The following is a 17,508-nucleotide window of genomic DNA, read 5'->3' as shown; positions in this document are numbered from 1 at the left end:
AATCATGAACATGTCAAGAGTGGTGTTCCATCGAAATAATGGAATCGTACAATGGCAAGTGTGACGTCTTATCGCAGCACGTGCGGCATGACACACATGTAGTTTTCAAAATGCAGAATCTGTGCACAGAAATTGTGGGTATTTAACGTCACTGTCTTGTATTGTTGAAACTGTCTGTGAACACGGCGAGAAGAAGTGTATCAGAGATGCAAACATGGCGTATTATGGGTATGCATTCGACAGCCATGACGTACAGATGCATAGGACTTCAACTAGGGTATCATGCATTATACGGGAACCCGCAGTCTGTTACACACGGGCAAACCAGTGCTGTACAGGATTTCCAAAAGTCAGGAAGACCTGACAAGACGTCAAGGTGTGAGGACATGGCCCTGCTTCGGCTTGTACGTCGTCAACCATTTGCAGCATCTCCTGTTCTGAAGCGGCAGTGGCAACCCAATAGACGAATGTCAACCAGATCAGCGAGGAATGGACTGAAATCGACAGGAATGAAGTCCTGAAGGGTAATCAAGCGTCCCTTCCTTGCCCGTAGGACTAGTCGTTGTAAAACATACAGGGGGTGCGAACATGTTTCTGTGTGTATACCCCTGACAAGCTTCCTACATACGATTGTTAACTGACAAAGGTCACTCCGTGTGAAGGTCAAGGAGACTTTAACAAAACCTTAAAACCCATTATGGGATCATACCTGATTACATTGAAGGTAACCCTGTTTATAAGGTCAAGGACATCATGGGAGACTAATGGAAATAGTGTTTAATCGGTTAAAAACACCCATTATTAAAAGAGGTCATGCGCCATATAGTTGTGCCAAATAGCAAGGCCATTAAATGTGAATCGATCGTAAACCGACTCGGTGCCATTCCTTATCTCATGGGACATCTTTTACGAGACTCGGTGCCACGCCTTATCCCATGAGATGCCTTTTACGGAACTCGGTGCCACGCCTTATCCCATTAGATGCCTTTTACGGAACTTGATGCCACGCCTTATCCCATAAGATGCCTTTTACGGAACTCGGTGCCACGCCTTATCCGATTAGATGCCTTTTACGGAACTCGGTGCCACGCCTTATCCCATTAGATGCCTTTTACGGAACTTGGTATCTTGTAAGGGACTGGGTGCCATCCCTTATTCCAAGGAGATGTCTTGTAAGGGACTGGGTGCCATCCCTTATTACAAGGAGATCTCTTGTACGAGACTGGGTGCCATCCCTTATTCTAAGGAGATCTCTTGTACGAGACTGGGTGCCATCCCTTATTCCAAGGAGATCTCTTGTACGAGACTGGGTGCCATCCCTTATTCCAAGAAGATGTCTTGTACGAGACAAACACACGTTCACTCCGCTCCACGTGACCCCGTGTCAAGGCCACGCGGGCGTTAGCTACGTGCAACCGTACATCAGCACAGTGTTCACACTCCAACCGCCGCCGCCATGTCACCATCCTGAGACACAGAGACACAGCTGCTGCTGGTTTCACACAACACTTTGATATGGACGCACGGGTGCTGTTGTTGGTCCTTTGTCAGTTTGTCGTCACGCGATGTCCCTTGAATGAAAAATACTATGGGCACTCCCCAGCGGGGTTTGTGTGGGGGGCCGGGTCCTGGGCAACTCAGATAGTGGGAGCTTGGAGAACGCACGGTAAGTACGGATTGTATCGGATGATAACTGCGGATTGCATCGGACGGCAAGTCGGATTGCATCAGATGTTTTTTTAAAGTTTGATTGTATTGTATGGTAAATTCGAATTGAATCGGATGGTATTTTCGGAATACATCAGAGGGTAGTCGGAGTGCCTCTTAATGTTCGGATTGTCAAAATAGGGAATTGCTTCAGACATGTTTTGTCACTGATGCATCAAATGTTGAAATGCCTAAACACGTTCAAATGAATAAGCAGATGCATAGGCCATATCACACACAATGATATTAGCTATACCAAATTATAGAAAAACTGAGATGTCAGGCCACATCGCCGTTGAAGCACGCCATACATCTATGTATACATGCACTCCCAGGTTGTATCAATGCTCTCATCTGCACGCCATCCCCGTGTAACGAACGTGACGCGTGACCTGCATGGGGTGTTCCAACTTTCCCGGCATGCTTTGTTCGGAATTATAAATCACGAGACTGACGACAATCCTAAACAATGGGGATTAAGACTATAGTTTGTTCCAAACTAGACTGACCCCAGTCTGTCTGCAAATTGAGTGTAATTGTCTGGTAGTCCTAAACCAAATAGAAAACTAATGTATAAATAAATCTTAGAACTGTACGTTCTTCAGTATTACCATTGCACCAGATATAAAGGGAAGCCACATATATCATCATGACCACCGGCCCCGTTAGTCGCCTCTTACGACAAGCATAGTCGCCTTTTAGGTCAGGCATAGTCGCCTTTTAGGGCAGGCATAGTCGCCTTTTAGGGGAAACATAGTCGCCTTTTAGGGCAAGCATAGTTGCCTTTTAGGGCAGGCATAGTCGCCTTTTAGGGCAGGCATAGTCGCTTTATAGGGCAGGCATAGTCGCCTTTTAGGGAAAACATAGTCGCCTTTTAGGGCGAGCATAGGTGCCTTTTAGGGCAAGCATGGGTTGCTGAATATTATATCCGATTTAATTGTCCTGTACACCAGCACACCACCTACACCGTGCGAGCAACACTCTGTGTAAAGAATGAATGCGGATATGTTTTGTAACAATGTCTTCCGTTATTAGTCATGCCAGTTCATTCGTTCATGTGCTCTGTTCCACTTCACACATTGTTTACCTCGAGGTTCCCCAAGAGTTCACAAGCGGATAAGTCCACTTTGCGAATTTTGAAATGTCATTCATATCTGGAGATCAACTTATGGGTATAGTTTCCTTACACGGTTCGGTGTCTATCCATTTCAGTTCATGGAAGTCTGCTTTTCAATCCAGAGGTTGTCATTTTACCATTAGCAGCGCCGAAACAAGCCAACCAAAACGTTACAGGCTGTGTCCGATCACTTCAGTTTCATAATTGTCAATTGAAATCTTTCAGTTATTTGGATTCATTCATTGATTTATTGCACTTCATAACTGTCTTAATTAGTCTTCACTGCTGAACATTCCCGAAACATGATATGCTTCAGTAAAATCACAACTCAACGACTTCTGAACGTAGGTGTAGTGAGTGCCGTTTAACACCGCAGAGCGTGGCTAATTCTTTGACTGTATATGTCAGACTTAACCTCCGACACCATGGTCCAAGAATTTATGAGCATTAGTATAACCAATGACGTCATTTCTAGCAGTGAAGATTCTAATAGATCTTTGGTTCGGAAGAGGACAATTTTAGTTATGGTTGTGTGAACTTATAGTCGCCATTTAGAGCACCATCTGAGACCACAGCAGTGGCTACGACACCGACATCGTCTAGTTACAGGTGAAGGCACATACATGTTGTGCTAATGTTGATGCGTCAGTGGAGACGTTGCTTTCGACGGCTACGTTGGTTATACAAACTTTTAAAAAAAACATATTCCTGAGGGCATCATTCGCTTTGAAGTTTGTTCTTGGGGGCCGCAGCTGGTATCAAGTCAATTCAAAAGTAGATAGTACTGATGCATGGCTGTGGCAGATTTCTTCCTCAGACAACATACTGGCCTTATATGAGGCATTGTGTGATATGTTACTTATACCAAGTTCTTTGATCAAACAATTTATGTAGTGATGCTTACGTATAATGGTTATGTTGTGTAAGGCTGTGTCAGTGGGAACAACTACAACCGTTTCATGTAAGGCAGCCAGACTTTGGGCTAGGTCAAAATGGTTTTATTCCAATTCTAGTTCCTCATTTTAAGTTTGTGCATGCTACCAATGACAACATCGCGCACTGACTTCAATCCCTCTGAAAGACATTCAACCAGCATATGCGTCGACAACATCCATAAGGATTGCAAAGTTGTGATTCCGACTGGTAGGAGGCTGACCACGATATTTTGGTCCATATTTTGAGTAACAGACGCAGGTTGTTATTGTCAACAATAGAGAAGTCATCTATGATTATATGACCTACAGGTTGGTAGCAGTATGATGAGTGTTACATAATGTGCTGCCAAGTTCACGTTCTGCAACACGTTCCTATAATTGAACAACCCAGGTGAAATGGTGTTCACAGACGAAAATGAAATTTTTGGCGGTTCCTGAAATTTGAAATATTGTGGGACATTTTGGGAAACTGATTTTAACTAGAATGTTACTTAAATTTAATGCACATGTTAATGGATTTATGACACATTAAATTTAGTTGTACACGTGGGACGAGCTGCAGATCGGCCTATCACTATGTCCTGCCCTTCCAGCACGGCAATGCTCTTACTGAAGATCCAGACAGTTTTGGGGAGCATGAGACGACGGTGCCAGGCATTGATGACGTCACGGGGGACTACATACGTGCTACTGAGAGTTGTATTTGTGGACAATGAATTTTTTTTTCGTGATTTTTTTTTACATTTTATTTTTGGTCAGATACTCTCATTTTGACGGTGATCTGACTGATTATTGGTCACGTGTTGTTTGTTGGCTTTGTGTGGCACGTGACAACGGACGTTTTGTACATTGTACATGTCTTCACGCAATATTGTCTTGGCTGTTTGAACAGATGCACATAATTTTGCGTTTTAAAAACGGCGATCCTCAGGATACTTTGAGCAGTATAGTTGTACATTGAAAACAATATGTTTGTACAAGTAACATAGTTGTACACTGAAAACAGTAGGTTTATACTAGTAACATAGTTGTACATTGAACACGGAGAAGGTTTATACTAGTAACATAGTTGAACATTAAACACGGAGAAGGTTTATACAAGTAACATTGTTGTACGATGAACACAGAGAAGGTTTATACTAGTAACATAGTTGTACATTGAACACGGAGAAGGTTTATACAAGTAACATAGTTGTACGTTGATGAAAGAGAAGGTTTATACAAGTAACATTGTTGTGCATTGAACACAGAGAAGGTTTATACAAGTAACATAGTTGTACGTTGATGAAAGAGAAGGTTTATACAAGTAACATAGTTGTACATTGAACACGGAGGATGTTTATACAAGTAACATAGTTGTACATGAACACAGAGAAGGTTTATACAAGTAACATAGTTGTACATTGAACACAGAGAAGGTTTATACAAGTAACATAGTTGTACACTGAACACGGAGGATGTTTATTCAAGTAACATAGTTGTACGTTGATGAAAGAGAAGGTTTATACAAGTAACATAGTTGTACATTGAACACGGAGGATGTTTATACAAGTAACATAGTTGTACATTGAACACGGAGAAGGTTTATACAAGTAACATAGTTGTACGTTGGACAAAGAGAAGGTTTATACAAGTAACATAGTTGTACATTGAACACAGAGAAGGTTTATACAAGTAACATAGTTGTACGTTGGACAAAGAGAAGGTTTATACAAGTAACATAGTTGTACATTGAACACGGAGGATGTTTATACAAGTAACATAGTTGTACGTTGGACAAAGAGAAGGTTTATACAAGTAACATAGTTGTACATTGAACACGGAGGATGTTTATACAAGTAACATAGTTGTACGTTGGACAAAGAGAAGGTTTATACAAGTAACATAGTTGTACATTGAACACTGAGAAGGTTTATAGAAGTAACATAGTTGTACATTGAACACGGAGGATGTTTATACAAGTAACATAGTTGTACGTTGGACAAAGAGAACGTTTATGCCAACAACAGTTTTGTAGTAACAAGTAGCAACTATCTGGTTCCACCTTCAGCTATCAAGCTGGACAAGTGCAACGAGAAGGGATACACAGCTTGGTCTCTGATGGACAACTTCGAGTGGTTGGCGGGTTATCTCGAAGTGTTTGGCATCCACCACGTCATCTTCTCACGTCCAGAGAGACCCCGCGACCCAAAGTCTTCCGCTAAATTGTATAACGGCGGTAGTGGCACTGCCGTGAAGGCGTTTGATGACTTCTACTATGGTACATTCCCTGAAGACTTCATATGGGCGTCAGCGTCGGCGTCCTTCCAGATTGAGGGAGCCCTTGATGCTGATGGTGAGCGTTATACCTTTGACGTTGACGTGAGCGTTATACATTTGACGTTGACGCTGACGAGTGTTATATTGATGTTGACGGTGGTGAGTGTTCTGCCTTTGATGTCGAGAGTGAGCGTATATGTTTGACGTTGACGCTGGTGAGTGTTAAATTGACGTTGACGGTGGTGAGTGTTATATTGACGTTGACGGTGATGAGTGTTGTGCCTTTGAAGTTGATGGTGAGCCTTATATATTTTACGGTGACGTTGATAAGTGTTGTGTCTTTGACGTTGAGGTGAGTATATATATATATATATTACGTTGACGAGGATGAGTGTTGTGCCTATGACACTGAGGTTGAGGTGTTAACAAACATCTTTGTTCCAGTGACTTAAACGCTGATATGTTGTGAGGACTTGTATCAGACATACCAGACTGCACTTGTGGATATCACTGTGAAGATGCAATTCACTTTTTCTATATGTGTCAAAAAGACGAAAATATCAGAAACTCTATGCATTTCTAGACACAAGGGTATGACTCAAAAACGATATTACATGGCAGTAGTTCAGTCAGCAGTTCCACAAGAATGGCTATTCTTCAATCAGTTCACGATTTCATTGCTTAATTCTATGCATGTAGTAAAGGAAAACTGTACTATTTTATTTCACAGACACCACTTGTTCAATGTTTTGGCTTCATGTATTTCAGTTGTGCATTTTGTATGTTTGTTTAGCACTATCTTTTATAAAACCAGCTGTTGTTAAGTTATTAGCTGGAGAGGCATTTACATAAGCAAGTTTTGCTTCTTCACCGATCCAGATTTCTTCTGAAATAAAAATATGTTTAAACCACCTACATTTTTGTGAGTAAATGCTGCTTGACGTTGCTCTCAGCAATTCCACCTCCACCACGACGACCTGGAAATATTCGAATCTGGCCTGGGAAAACAGATGAGTAAGTAACGATCCTCACAATGGAGGATAGATGATCCCCAATGATTCACGTCGGAGTCTGATTGCCTCGTACGACTGGCAATTGGTGCTGGGGACTAAGTCAAACCAGGGTCCCTACGGGGAGAACGTTTTCATTTATTCTGTCTCCAATGACTATATGTCTAAAGTCAAACATGTGTCTACAAGGGACGATAGAGTAGCCCCCCTGTTAAAGCGTTCGCTCGTCACGCCGAAGGTCTGGGTTCGACACCCATATGGGTAAAGTATTTCTACCCTTCATACTTCTGGAATATTGCTTGGCGACCATTCTCACTCAGTCACACACTCGCTGTATCTGCATCTAGGCCGTGGTGAAAGCATCTGGGACAACTTCGCTGCCCTCGACAACAACACAGGAAGGACTGCATGTGACAGTTACCACAAATACCAAGACGACGTCAATCTCCTGAAAAACATGGGGGTGAGTGGATCTACAGGAACAAGTCTTTTGTGTAGTTTATAAACATGCGTTCCGCCTTTTGCACTGATGTGCCAAACTATTCTTCTGGAAACCATAACATCAAGAATATCAAGAACACGGTTCCTTCATCTGCAGCTGTCGAGGGTGCACGATACAACTGTTACATTTACAAACTGTATATGTCGATGTGTTGACAGTATTCTCTGGGAGTTTTAACCTTTAGTTTCATTTTTTCCAAACCTTTGTTCAGGTCAGTCATTACCGGTTTTCCATCACCTGGTCCCGAATATTCCCTGATGGTACTCTCAGGTCGAAGAACCAGGGAGGAATCAACTACTACCACCGGTTAATCGACGCCCTGCTGGTGGCGGGCATCAAGCCCATGGTCACTCTGTACCACTGGGACCTGCCACAAGCCCTGCAGGACCTGGGAGGCTGGACCAACGCATCCATCATCACAAACTTCAGGGATTATGCCGACGTTTGCTTTGAAGAATACGTCAGCAAGGTCTGTATTTCATTGTCCTTGCTTATTTCTCTTCGATTCCGAAAAATTGCATTTTAGAGGTTGAAAAGAAGAATGCACATACTGAACAAGAGAAAACAGAATTTGGATAAATCTATTCTGTCCCCAGCCAGCTGTCATCCAAATTCTGGCTACTCCACGTGATCAATGAACTTGGCATAAGTGATCAATTTGTCAAAAATGAAAGTAAATGCAATCTGAAGTTTACTGAGAAACAGTGTGTGAAATGCTGGATTTCCTCATGGATGATATCTATGTAAAATTTGGGGTAAGACATTTTATCAATAAGGCTTTTTTAGTAAGAATTCCCAATGGCACTAATTGTGCTCCCTTACTTGCTGAGCTGTTTCTTTGTGCATATGAATCGGAATTTCTGCTTGGATTGGCAAAGTCAAAACGAGGAGTTCTGGCTATGAATTTTAACTTAAGCCTCAGGTATATTGATGCTATGATACCGTTCAATCACCATCAAATAGCCAATTCCCTTACAATGATTACCTACCTGAAATAAAGCTAAAGAAGACCAGAGAGACCCACTCATGTTCAGATCTATGCATTACGCTTCAGAGTGACAAAACACTCGCCACAAGACTGTAGGACAACTTTCTAATAGTCAACTTTCCCTTCATGTCGAGCAATATTCCAGTAGCTTCAGCCCTTGGTGTTTACCTGTCCCCAATTTTGAGGTACAATCGATCACGCTCTTTGTACAAACAACATTTTGCTCAGAAATTGTTTGATCAAGGTTACAACATTCAAGGCTTCAGTAAAACTTTCAAAACGTTTTATTGTAGACAGTTGGAGGACATTTCCAACTTCCAGTGACAAAAAGGATGTCCGATGAAATTTACTATCTCAATTTTGTGCCACATGTTCCCGTGTGTTTTTTCAGGTGAACAATTGACTCGGCTTTGCATTTGTTTGTGACGAGTGCGCACCGGTGGGGCAGAATACGCTCACATTTTCGCAAACACTTGGTATCATCACTATTTGATAGTGATTCATAAAAACATACTCATGATATCGTCGGAATCGTACAATTGTACAAATGCTGTTATCAGATATTTACTGTGAATATGGAAATTGTTTTGTCACGTCTTGTTACTAATAAAACCAAGATCAATTCCCTTGAACTGCGCTGCACTCAGACGTATTCAGAATTAACAGATCGTTTTGTTTCAACATAATGTGCTATTGTGTGACCGGATTTCTCGTCTATACCGTGACTGTCTGGTTTGTTTACAGACAACAGTAGCATAGAGAATCTCACCGAGTGTCTTTTGATATCAAATATATCAACACGAGTTGATAAAAGTGGAAATATTCCGAGGCTTGCCGAGGATTCTTTTCCACTTTTATCAACGAGTGTTGATATATTTGATATAAAAAGACACTCGGGTGAGATTTTATTTATCATCCAACATCATTCTTCCAACTTTTTCAATTTGTAGACAGTAATTAGCCGTGTCTTCAGTGTAAAAAGTACTGATAACAGCTTCAGTAGCAGAGCCATCAGTGATGTCATTTGATTGTGACGTCATGGTAACCGTGACGTCACAATGGTCTGCAAAGTATTTTGATGTAATTTCATTGCAGCAATATCTACAGTGTAGATATCGCTTTATCTAATCCAAGCGATATCTCCTGTGGGAGCCAGTTTTGGATGATAAATGGCAGTATTGCCCCGCGGCGCCAGGCAACAAAACAATGATTTTCATATAATTTTCAACTTTTACCTTTCAGCCTTTTACGCTCAATGGAATCTGTTTCGGCGGATAATCGAGACTGGTTCTTCTCTGGCGTTCATGTTTTATATTTGAAAAATAAATCAGTCAGAGATAAAAATGATTAAAAGACTACCAATGAAAGACCGATGTGACCATTTGGCAGGTTGTGACTACACACACACTTATTATTCCACAACACGTTTGAAGGCAGAACCATTCTGTTTAGACAATGAGGCTTGGGGATATTACTTGTCTGTCACATGAAAACCGCAGCCAAACTAAGAACTGGTCTTGGCATACTTGGCTTCAGACAATATACGCCCACTGAAGTAACACGTTCATCACAGTGTTTAATGCTGCAGGTGGATTTCTGGATCACCTTCAACGAGCCGTGGGTGTTCCTGATGAAGGGGCTGGGGTCGGGCGAAATGGCCCCGGGGCACAGGAATCTAGGGGACGAGCCCTACCTAGGGGGACACAACGTCTTGCTGGCACATGCTGAGGCGTACCACCTGTTTGGCAACAAATACAGGGTGCAAAATCCGGAAGGTAAACAGATTTACTCCAGATGTTTGTCGCTGGAGACAATTGCTTACCAAGTATCATTTGTTCACAAGCGTCTCGGTCGGATGATCCAAGAAGTGCTTTTCTTTCTGCTGGTGTATGTTTGTGTATGTTTGTATACTGGTGTATGTTGGCGTATGTTTGTATGTTTGTCTTAATTGTGTATGTTTGTATATTCTGGTGTATGTTTTTTCATGTAAGTGTATGTTTGCGCATTCTGGTGTGTGTTTGGTCATGCTAGTGTACGTTTGTGATTCTAGTGTACGTTTGTGATTCTAGTGTAAGTTTGTGATTCTAGTGTACGTTTGCTCATGCTGGTGTATGTTTGTGCATCCTGGTATATGTTTGTGCATGCTGGTGAATGTTTGTTCATGCTGGTGAATGTTTGTTCATGCTGGTGAATATTTGTTCATGCTGGTGTATGTTTGTTCATCCTGGTATATGTTTGTGCATGCTGGTGAATGTTTGTTCATGCTGGTGAATGTTTGTTCATGCTGGTGAATGTTTGTTCATGCTGGTGAATATTTGTTCATGCTGGTGAATGTTTGTTCATGCTGGTGAATATTTGTGCATGCTGGTGAATGTTTGTTCATGCTGGTGTATGTTTGTTCATGCTGGTGAATGTTTGTTCATGCTGGTGAATGTTTGTCCATTCTGGTGAATATTTGTTCATGCTGGTGAATATTTGTTCATGCTGGTGAATGTTTGTTCATGCTGGTGCATATTTGTTCATGCTGGGGTATGTTTGTTCATGCTGGTGTATGTTTGTTCATGCTGGTGAATGTTTGTTCATTCTGGTGAATGTTTGTCCATTCTGGTGAATGTTTGTTCATGCTGGTGAATATTTGTTCATGCTGGTGAATGTTTGTTCATGCTGGTGAATATTTGTGCATGCTGGTGAATGTTTGTTCATGCTGGTGTATATGTTTGTTCATGCTGGTGAATGTTTGTTCATGCTGGTGAATATTTGTTCATGCTGGTGAATGTTTGTTCATTCTGATGAATATTTGTTCATGCTGGTGAATGTTTGTTCATTCTGGTGTATATGTTTGTTCATGTTGGTGAATATTTGTTCATGCTGGTGAATATTTGTGCATGCTGGTGCATGTTTGTTCATGCTGGTGTATATGTTTGTGCATGCTGGTGAATATTTGTTCATGCTGGTGTATATTTTTGTCCATGCTGGTGAATATTTGTTCATGCTGGTGAATATTTGTTCATGCTGGTGACTATTTGTTCATGCTGGTGAATGTTTGTTCATGCTGGTGTATATGTTTGTGCATGCTGGTGAATATTTGTTCATGCTGGTGTATATGTTTGTCCATGCTGGTGAATATTTGTTCATGCTGGTGAATATTTGTGCATGCTGGTGAATATTTGTGCATGCTGGTGAATGTTTGTTCATGCTGGTGTATATGTTTGTTCATGCTGGTGAATGTTTGTTCATGCTGGTGAATATTTGTTCATGCTGGTGAATGTTTGTTCATTCTGATGAATATTTGTTCATGCTGGTGAATGTTTGTTCATTCTGGTGTATATGTTTGTTCATGTTGGTGAATATTTGTTCATGCTGGTGAATATTTGTGCATGCTGGTGCATGTTTGTTCATGCTGGTGTATATGTTTGTGCATGCTGGTGAATATTTGTTCATGCTGGTGTATATTTTTGTCCATGCTGGTGAATATTTGTTCATGCTGGTGAATATTTGTTCATGCTGGTGACTATTTGTTCATGCTGGTGAATGTTTGTTCATGCTGGTGTATATGTTTGTGCATGCTGGTGAATATTTGTTCATGCTGGTGTATATGTTTGTCCATGCTGGTGAATATTTGTTCATGCTGGTGAATATTTGTGCATGCTGGTGAATATTTGTGCATGCTGGTGAATGTTTGTTCATGCTGGTGTATATGTTTGTTCATGCTGGTGAATATTTGTTCATGCTGGTGTATATGTTTGTGCATGCTGGTGAATATTTGTTCATGCTGGTGAATATTTGTGCATGCTGGTGGATGTTTGTGCATGCTGATGTATATGTTTGTGCATGCTGGTGAATATATGTGCATGCTGGTGTATATGTTTGTGCATGCTGGTGAATATTTGTTCATGCTGGTGGATGTTTGTTTATGCTGGTGTATGTCTGTCCATGCTGGTGAATATTTGTGCATGCTGGTGTATATGTTTGTGCATGCTGGTGAATATTTGTTCATGCTGGTGAATATTTGTTCATGCTGGTGACTATTTGTGCATGCTGGTGAATGTTTGTTCATGCTGGTGTATATGTTTGTGCATGCTGGTGAATATTTGTTCATGCTGGTGTATATGTTTGTTCATGCTGGTGTATATGTTTGTCCATGCTGGTAAATATTTGTTCATGCTGGTGTATGTTTGTTCATGCTGGTGAATATTTGTCCATTCTGGTGAATGTTTGTTCATTCTGGTGTATGTTTGTCCATGCTGGTGAATATTTGTTCATGCTGGTGTATATGTTTGTGCATGCTGGTGAATATTTGTTCATGCTGGTGTATGTTTGTTCATGCTGGTGAATATTTGTCCATTCTGGTGAATGTTTGTTCATTCTGGTGTATGTTTGTCCATGCTGGTGAATATTTGTTCATGCTGGTGTATGTTTGTTCATGCTGGTGAATATTTGTCCATTCTGGTGAATGTTTGTTCATGCTGGTGAATATTTGTGCATGCTGGTGAATGTTTGTGCATGCTAGTGAATGTTTTTGTATGTTTGTATGTTTGTTCATGCTAGTGTATGTTTGTTCATGCTGATGTATGTTTTTGTATGCTGTTGTATGTTTGTGTATGTTTTTGTATGCTTGTGTATTTTGGGGTATTTTTGTATTGTGTATTTTGGTATGTTTGTAAGTGCTGGTGAATGTTTGTATGTTTGTGTGTGCTGGTGTAAGTTGGTTTACGTGTGTATCCTGGCCTATGTTTGTCTCTGTGGGTTTGTCTGTGTAATGCATTTATCTCCATGACAACTGACTGAGAGATGGAGAGGCTTACAGACGTGGTTGTTGTGTCTACGTGGTGTGGTATCTGTAAACTATAAACTGTACATATATAACATAACCCAGAAATCGGTATGTACAGTAAATCAGAAAATGACCACACAAGATCAATTAAGAATTTCAAATATATTGAAACTCACAGTTTTAGGTTCCCCGTCCAGCAAGGTAATATCACGGGCCAAGTGGGGTGTGGCAGCAGTGGGGTAAAGACCATATCAAGTCCGTCAGTACAGGATTTGTCGCTGTTGAACTTCTTGAACCAGGCCCGTGCTCCGGTCTGGAATCCGGACTCGTGTTGGGAGCTGGCATGAAGTCGGTGTTTTCACCTTGGAATCTTACCCGCACTTGGCCAGGAAATAAGACGCAATCGTTTTGTCGGTTCAGAGCACTCGATATTTTACGAGCGTTTCAGTCATTTGCTGGCACAAACATCACGCCACATAAACGTACAACGTCAGGCTCATCATCAGCTCAGAGCCCTTGCCACCTCTACACGCAGCCCAGACATGGAATGGGACTTCTTTCAGGAAACGCTGCCTAGTCGAACCCACCCAGAATGTTTTGGATAATGTGAAAACTCCCCAACACTGTAGCCTTCCGAATTACCAAGAAGGGCTGTATTCCTGGCAGCAAACCCGGGTACTCTCCTAATGTCAGTCAACAGATTGGGAGGTACCAAACCTAAGGCACCGAGAACAACTTTGCCAACTTGGTACTTGGGTGCACGCGTGACATTTCCCCGGATAGGTCAGAGGCTGTATACGGGCCTATTCTAAAGAATGTTGTATCTGCCATTTTCCATAACGCCCCCTACAAATTCTGGGTCGTACTATGGACCTCTGAGTCAAAACCATAAGCATGTCGAAGACGGTCAAAAAATGATCGAGCAACGCCATCATGTGACTTAAGATACTTTGTTTGCATAATTTACATTTCATATTAACATTTTGATGCCAAATCACACATTGACGGTTTCGCTTGGGAAGTAAATCTCACTTTCGGCCAGCCGACTTGGTTGACATTCCTCTCTGTACCGTCCAGCAGTACAGAGCCATCAACAACAATGCCTTGTTTTCATCAAACGTGTGCCAAAGTGCACAATGCAATTCTGTCATGAGCCTCCATGGCAATCAAACTTCGCCCTTCCATTATAATAGGTAAACACAGGCGATAGAGGGAAGAGCGAGGGTGAAGTAGTCGTAGTAGTAGTAGTAGTAGTAGCAGTAGTAGTAGTAGTAGTAGTAGTAGTAGTAGCAGCAGCAGTAGTAGTAGTAGTAGTAGTAGCGACAGCAGCAGCAGTAGTAGTAGTAGTAGCAGCAGCAGCAGTAGTAGTAGTAGTAGCGACAGCAGCAGCAGTAGTAGTAGTAGTAGTAGTAGTGACAGCAGCAGCAGCAGCAGCAGTAGTAGCAGTAGTAGCGACAGCAGCAGCAGTAGTAGTAGCAGCAGCAGCAGCAGCAGCAGCAGTAGTAGTAGTAGTAGCAGCAGCAGCAGCAGCAGTAGTAGTAGTAGTAGTAGCGACAGCAGCAGCAGCAGTAGTAGTAGTAGTAGCAGCAGCAGCAGTAGTAGTAGTAGTAGCAGCAGCAGCAGCAGCAGTAGTAGTAGTAGTAGAAGCAGCAGTAGTAGTAGTAGTAGTAGTAGCAGCAGCAGCAGCAGCAGCAGCAGTAGTAGTAGTAGTAGTAGTAGTGGCTGATGAACACATGCAGGTGAACATGGTTGGGGTTGTGTGTACATGTGTATACTCGCCGTGGTCCGATGTAAATACTCCTGTACAGTTATTTTATCCCTACCTTCAGTCCAGGTCGGCATCAGCTTCAACATTGACTGGGCGGAGCCTCAAGACCCCCTCAACCCGGAACACATCGAGGCATCGGAGTGGGCGGTGCATATGTTCCTGGGATGGTTTGCTAACCCCGTACATGTTAATGGAGACTACCCGGATGTGATGAAGCGGAGAATTGCTGCGGTCAGCGCAGCGCAGGGATTGAACCAGTCAAGGCTACCCGCATTCACTGAAGATCAGAAGGCGCGCATCAAGGGTGCATGTTCATACTGTCTCATACTAGTAATTTTAAGTTTAATTACTCTGCGCAATTTTACATACATTTTTATTTAAATGTATATGGTGACATGTACAAAAAAGGCGAACTTTTGTTTCAGTACTAGTGAGTGTCGGTTTCAGTACTAGTCAGTTTCAGTTTCAGTACTAGTGAGTGTTGGTTTCAGTACTAGTGAGTGTCGGTTTCAGCACTAGTGAGTGTCGGTTTCAGTTCTAGTGAGCGTCGCTTTCAGTACTAGTGAGTGTCGGTTTCAGTACTAGTGAGTATCGGTGTCAGTACTAGTGAGTGTCGGTTTCAGTACTGGTGAGTGTCAGTTTCAGTTCTAGTAATGTCGGTTTTGGTACTAGTGATTGTAAGTTTCAGTTCGAGTGAGTGTCGCTTTCAGTTCTAGTGAGTGTCAATTTTAGTTGTACGGCGTGTCAGTACTAGTGAGTGTTGGTTTCAGTGATAGTGAGTGTCAGTTTCAGTACTAGTGAGTGTCGGTTTCAGTTCGAGTGAGAGTCGGTTTCAGGACTAGTGAGTACGGCTTTAGTTCTACGGCGTGTCAGTAATTGTGAGTGTCGCTTTCAGTACCAGTGAGTGTCGGTTTTGGTACTAGTGAGTGTCGGTTTCCATACTAGTGCGTGTCGGTTTCAGTACTAGTGAGTGTCGGTTTCAGTACTAGTGCGTGACGGTTTCAGTTCTAGTGAGTGTCGGTTTCAGTACTGGTGAGTGTCGGTTTCAGTTCTAGTGAGATTCGGTTTCAGTTCTAGTGAAAGTCGGTTTTGGTGCTAGTGAGTGTCGCATTCAGTACTAGCAATGTCGGTTTTGGTACTAGTGATTGTAAGTTTCAGTTCGAGTGAGTGTCGGTTTCAGTACTAGTGTGTGTCAGTTTCAGTACTAGTGAGTGTCGCTTTCAGTACTAGTGCGTGTCAGTTTCAGTACTATTGCGTGTCAGTTTCAGTACTAGTGAGTGTCGGTTTTCAACCCCTTTCAATAATAATATATTCATCAATATAAATAATAGCGAAAAAGCGTTTCCAAAATCACAAGATGTATAAGCATTACTTGTCACCTTTTAATCACACTACCCGGTTTGTTCACTTAAACTCCTTGAGGTGAGGAAATCTGTTTCAGTCATGTTGACTGACACTATCGTCAACCTCTGAATCCCTGTTTACAACAGTATACGTGCTGAGCTGTGCCCGACCCTCCAGGTGCTTATGGCAGGAGTGAGTGAGTATTGTTTTACACCGCCTGCAGCAATAGTCCAGTGGTATCACGGCGGGGGACACCAGACATGGGCTGTGACAGGGGTGCTCTACTAAGCCTATGTTGTTTTTCTCCAGGCACCTCTGATTTCTTTGGTTTGAATCACTACACCACACATTACACAAGCAAACAGAATGAGAGTCTTGCTGGAGAGAGTGCCCCCAACTACTTCTTAGACAGAGGGGTGGAAACGGAGTTCGATCCCCAATGGATCAAGTAAGGCACCGTGGGATTTTGGTTAGAGACAGGACATGTTTATCATCATCATCATCATCATCGTCATCATCATCATCATCATCATCATCATCGAACGAAGTTTAATTTATTTTGAAGCCTTCAACACAAATGACACGATCAGCGGATCAATCTGAGGAGTATAATTCAAAAGATGAATTAAATAGATGATAATCAAAAGTAGAAATATTAAAAAAATAATAATTATTTGTTTATCACGTTTAATTCAAATTGGTCCCAAACCAGGTCCGGTTCTGACTGGCTAAGGGATGTACCATGGGGTGCACGGAAGATTCTTAACTGGATCAAAACCAAATACGGGGATGTGACGATCTACATGACGGAGAATGGCTTTTCTGACACGAGCGGCGTCCTTGACGACCAACACCGCATACATTTCTTCAGGTACTACACCAACGAGGTGTTGAAAGGTACGACTATTCTCAGGACCACAGTATGTTATGTTTATTGATTATAAATATTGATAACACATTCATACAAAGCTACGCTCATTAAGATTTAAAATCATCACTAATGACCCCGGGTATTTGCGAAATGGTCTTGTGATTTTCAAGGTCACAACAAAATTTTTTCCACTTTCAGTGAAAAGGAAATAGCTCTCTCACGTTCAAAATGTT

At 41.9% G+C, this 17,508-nt stretch overlaps 1 pseudogene; it reads left to right on the top strand.

Annotated features, from left to right (window-relative positions):
• The first annotated feature begins 214 nt into the window (after positions 1 to 214).
• Positions 215 to 17,508, top strand: part of LOC139472544 (lactase/phlorizin hydrolase-like) — a 36,779-nt pseudogene continuing 19,485 nt past the window's right edge.

Source organism: Haliotis cracherodii, unplaced genomic scaffold (assembly GCF_022045235.1).
Source record: "Haliotis cracherodii isolate W230 unplaced genomic scaffold, xgHalCrac1.p SCAF_24, whole genome shotgun sequence".
Taxonomy (NCBI): Eukaryota; Metazoa; Mollusca; class Gastropoda; order Lepetellida; family Haliotidae; genus Haliotis; species Haliotis cracherodii.
This window is presented reverse-complemented; position numbering and strand designations above follow the sequence as displayed.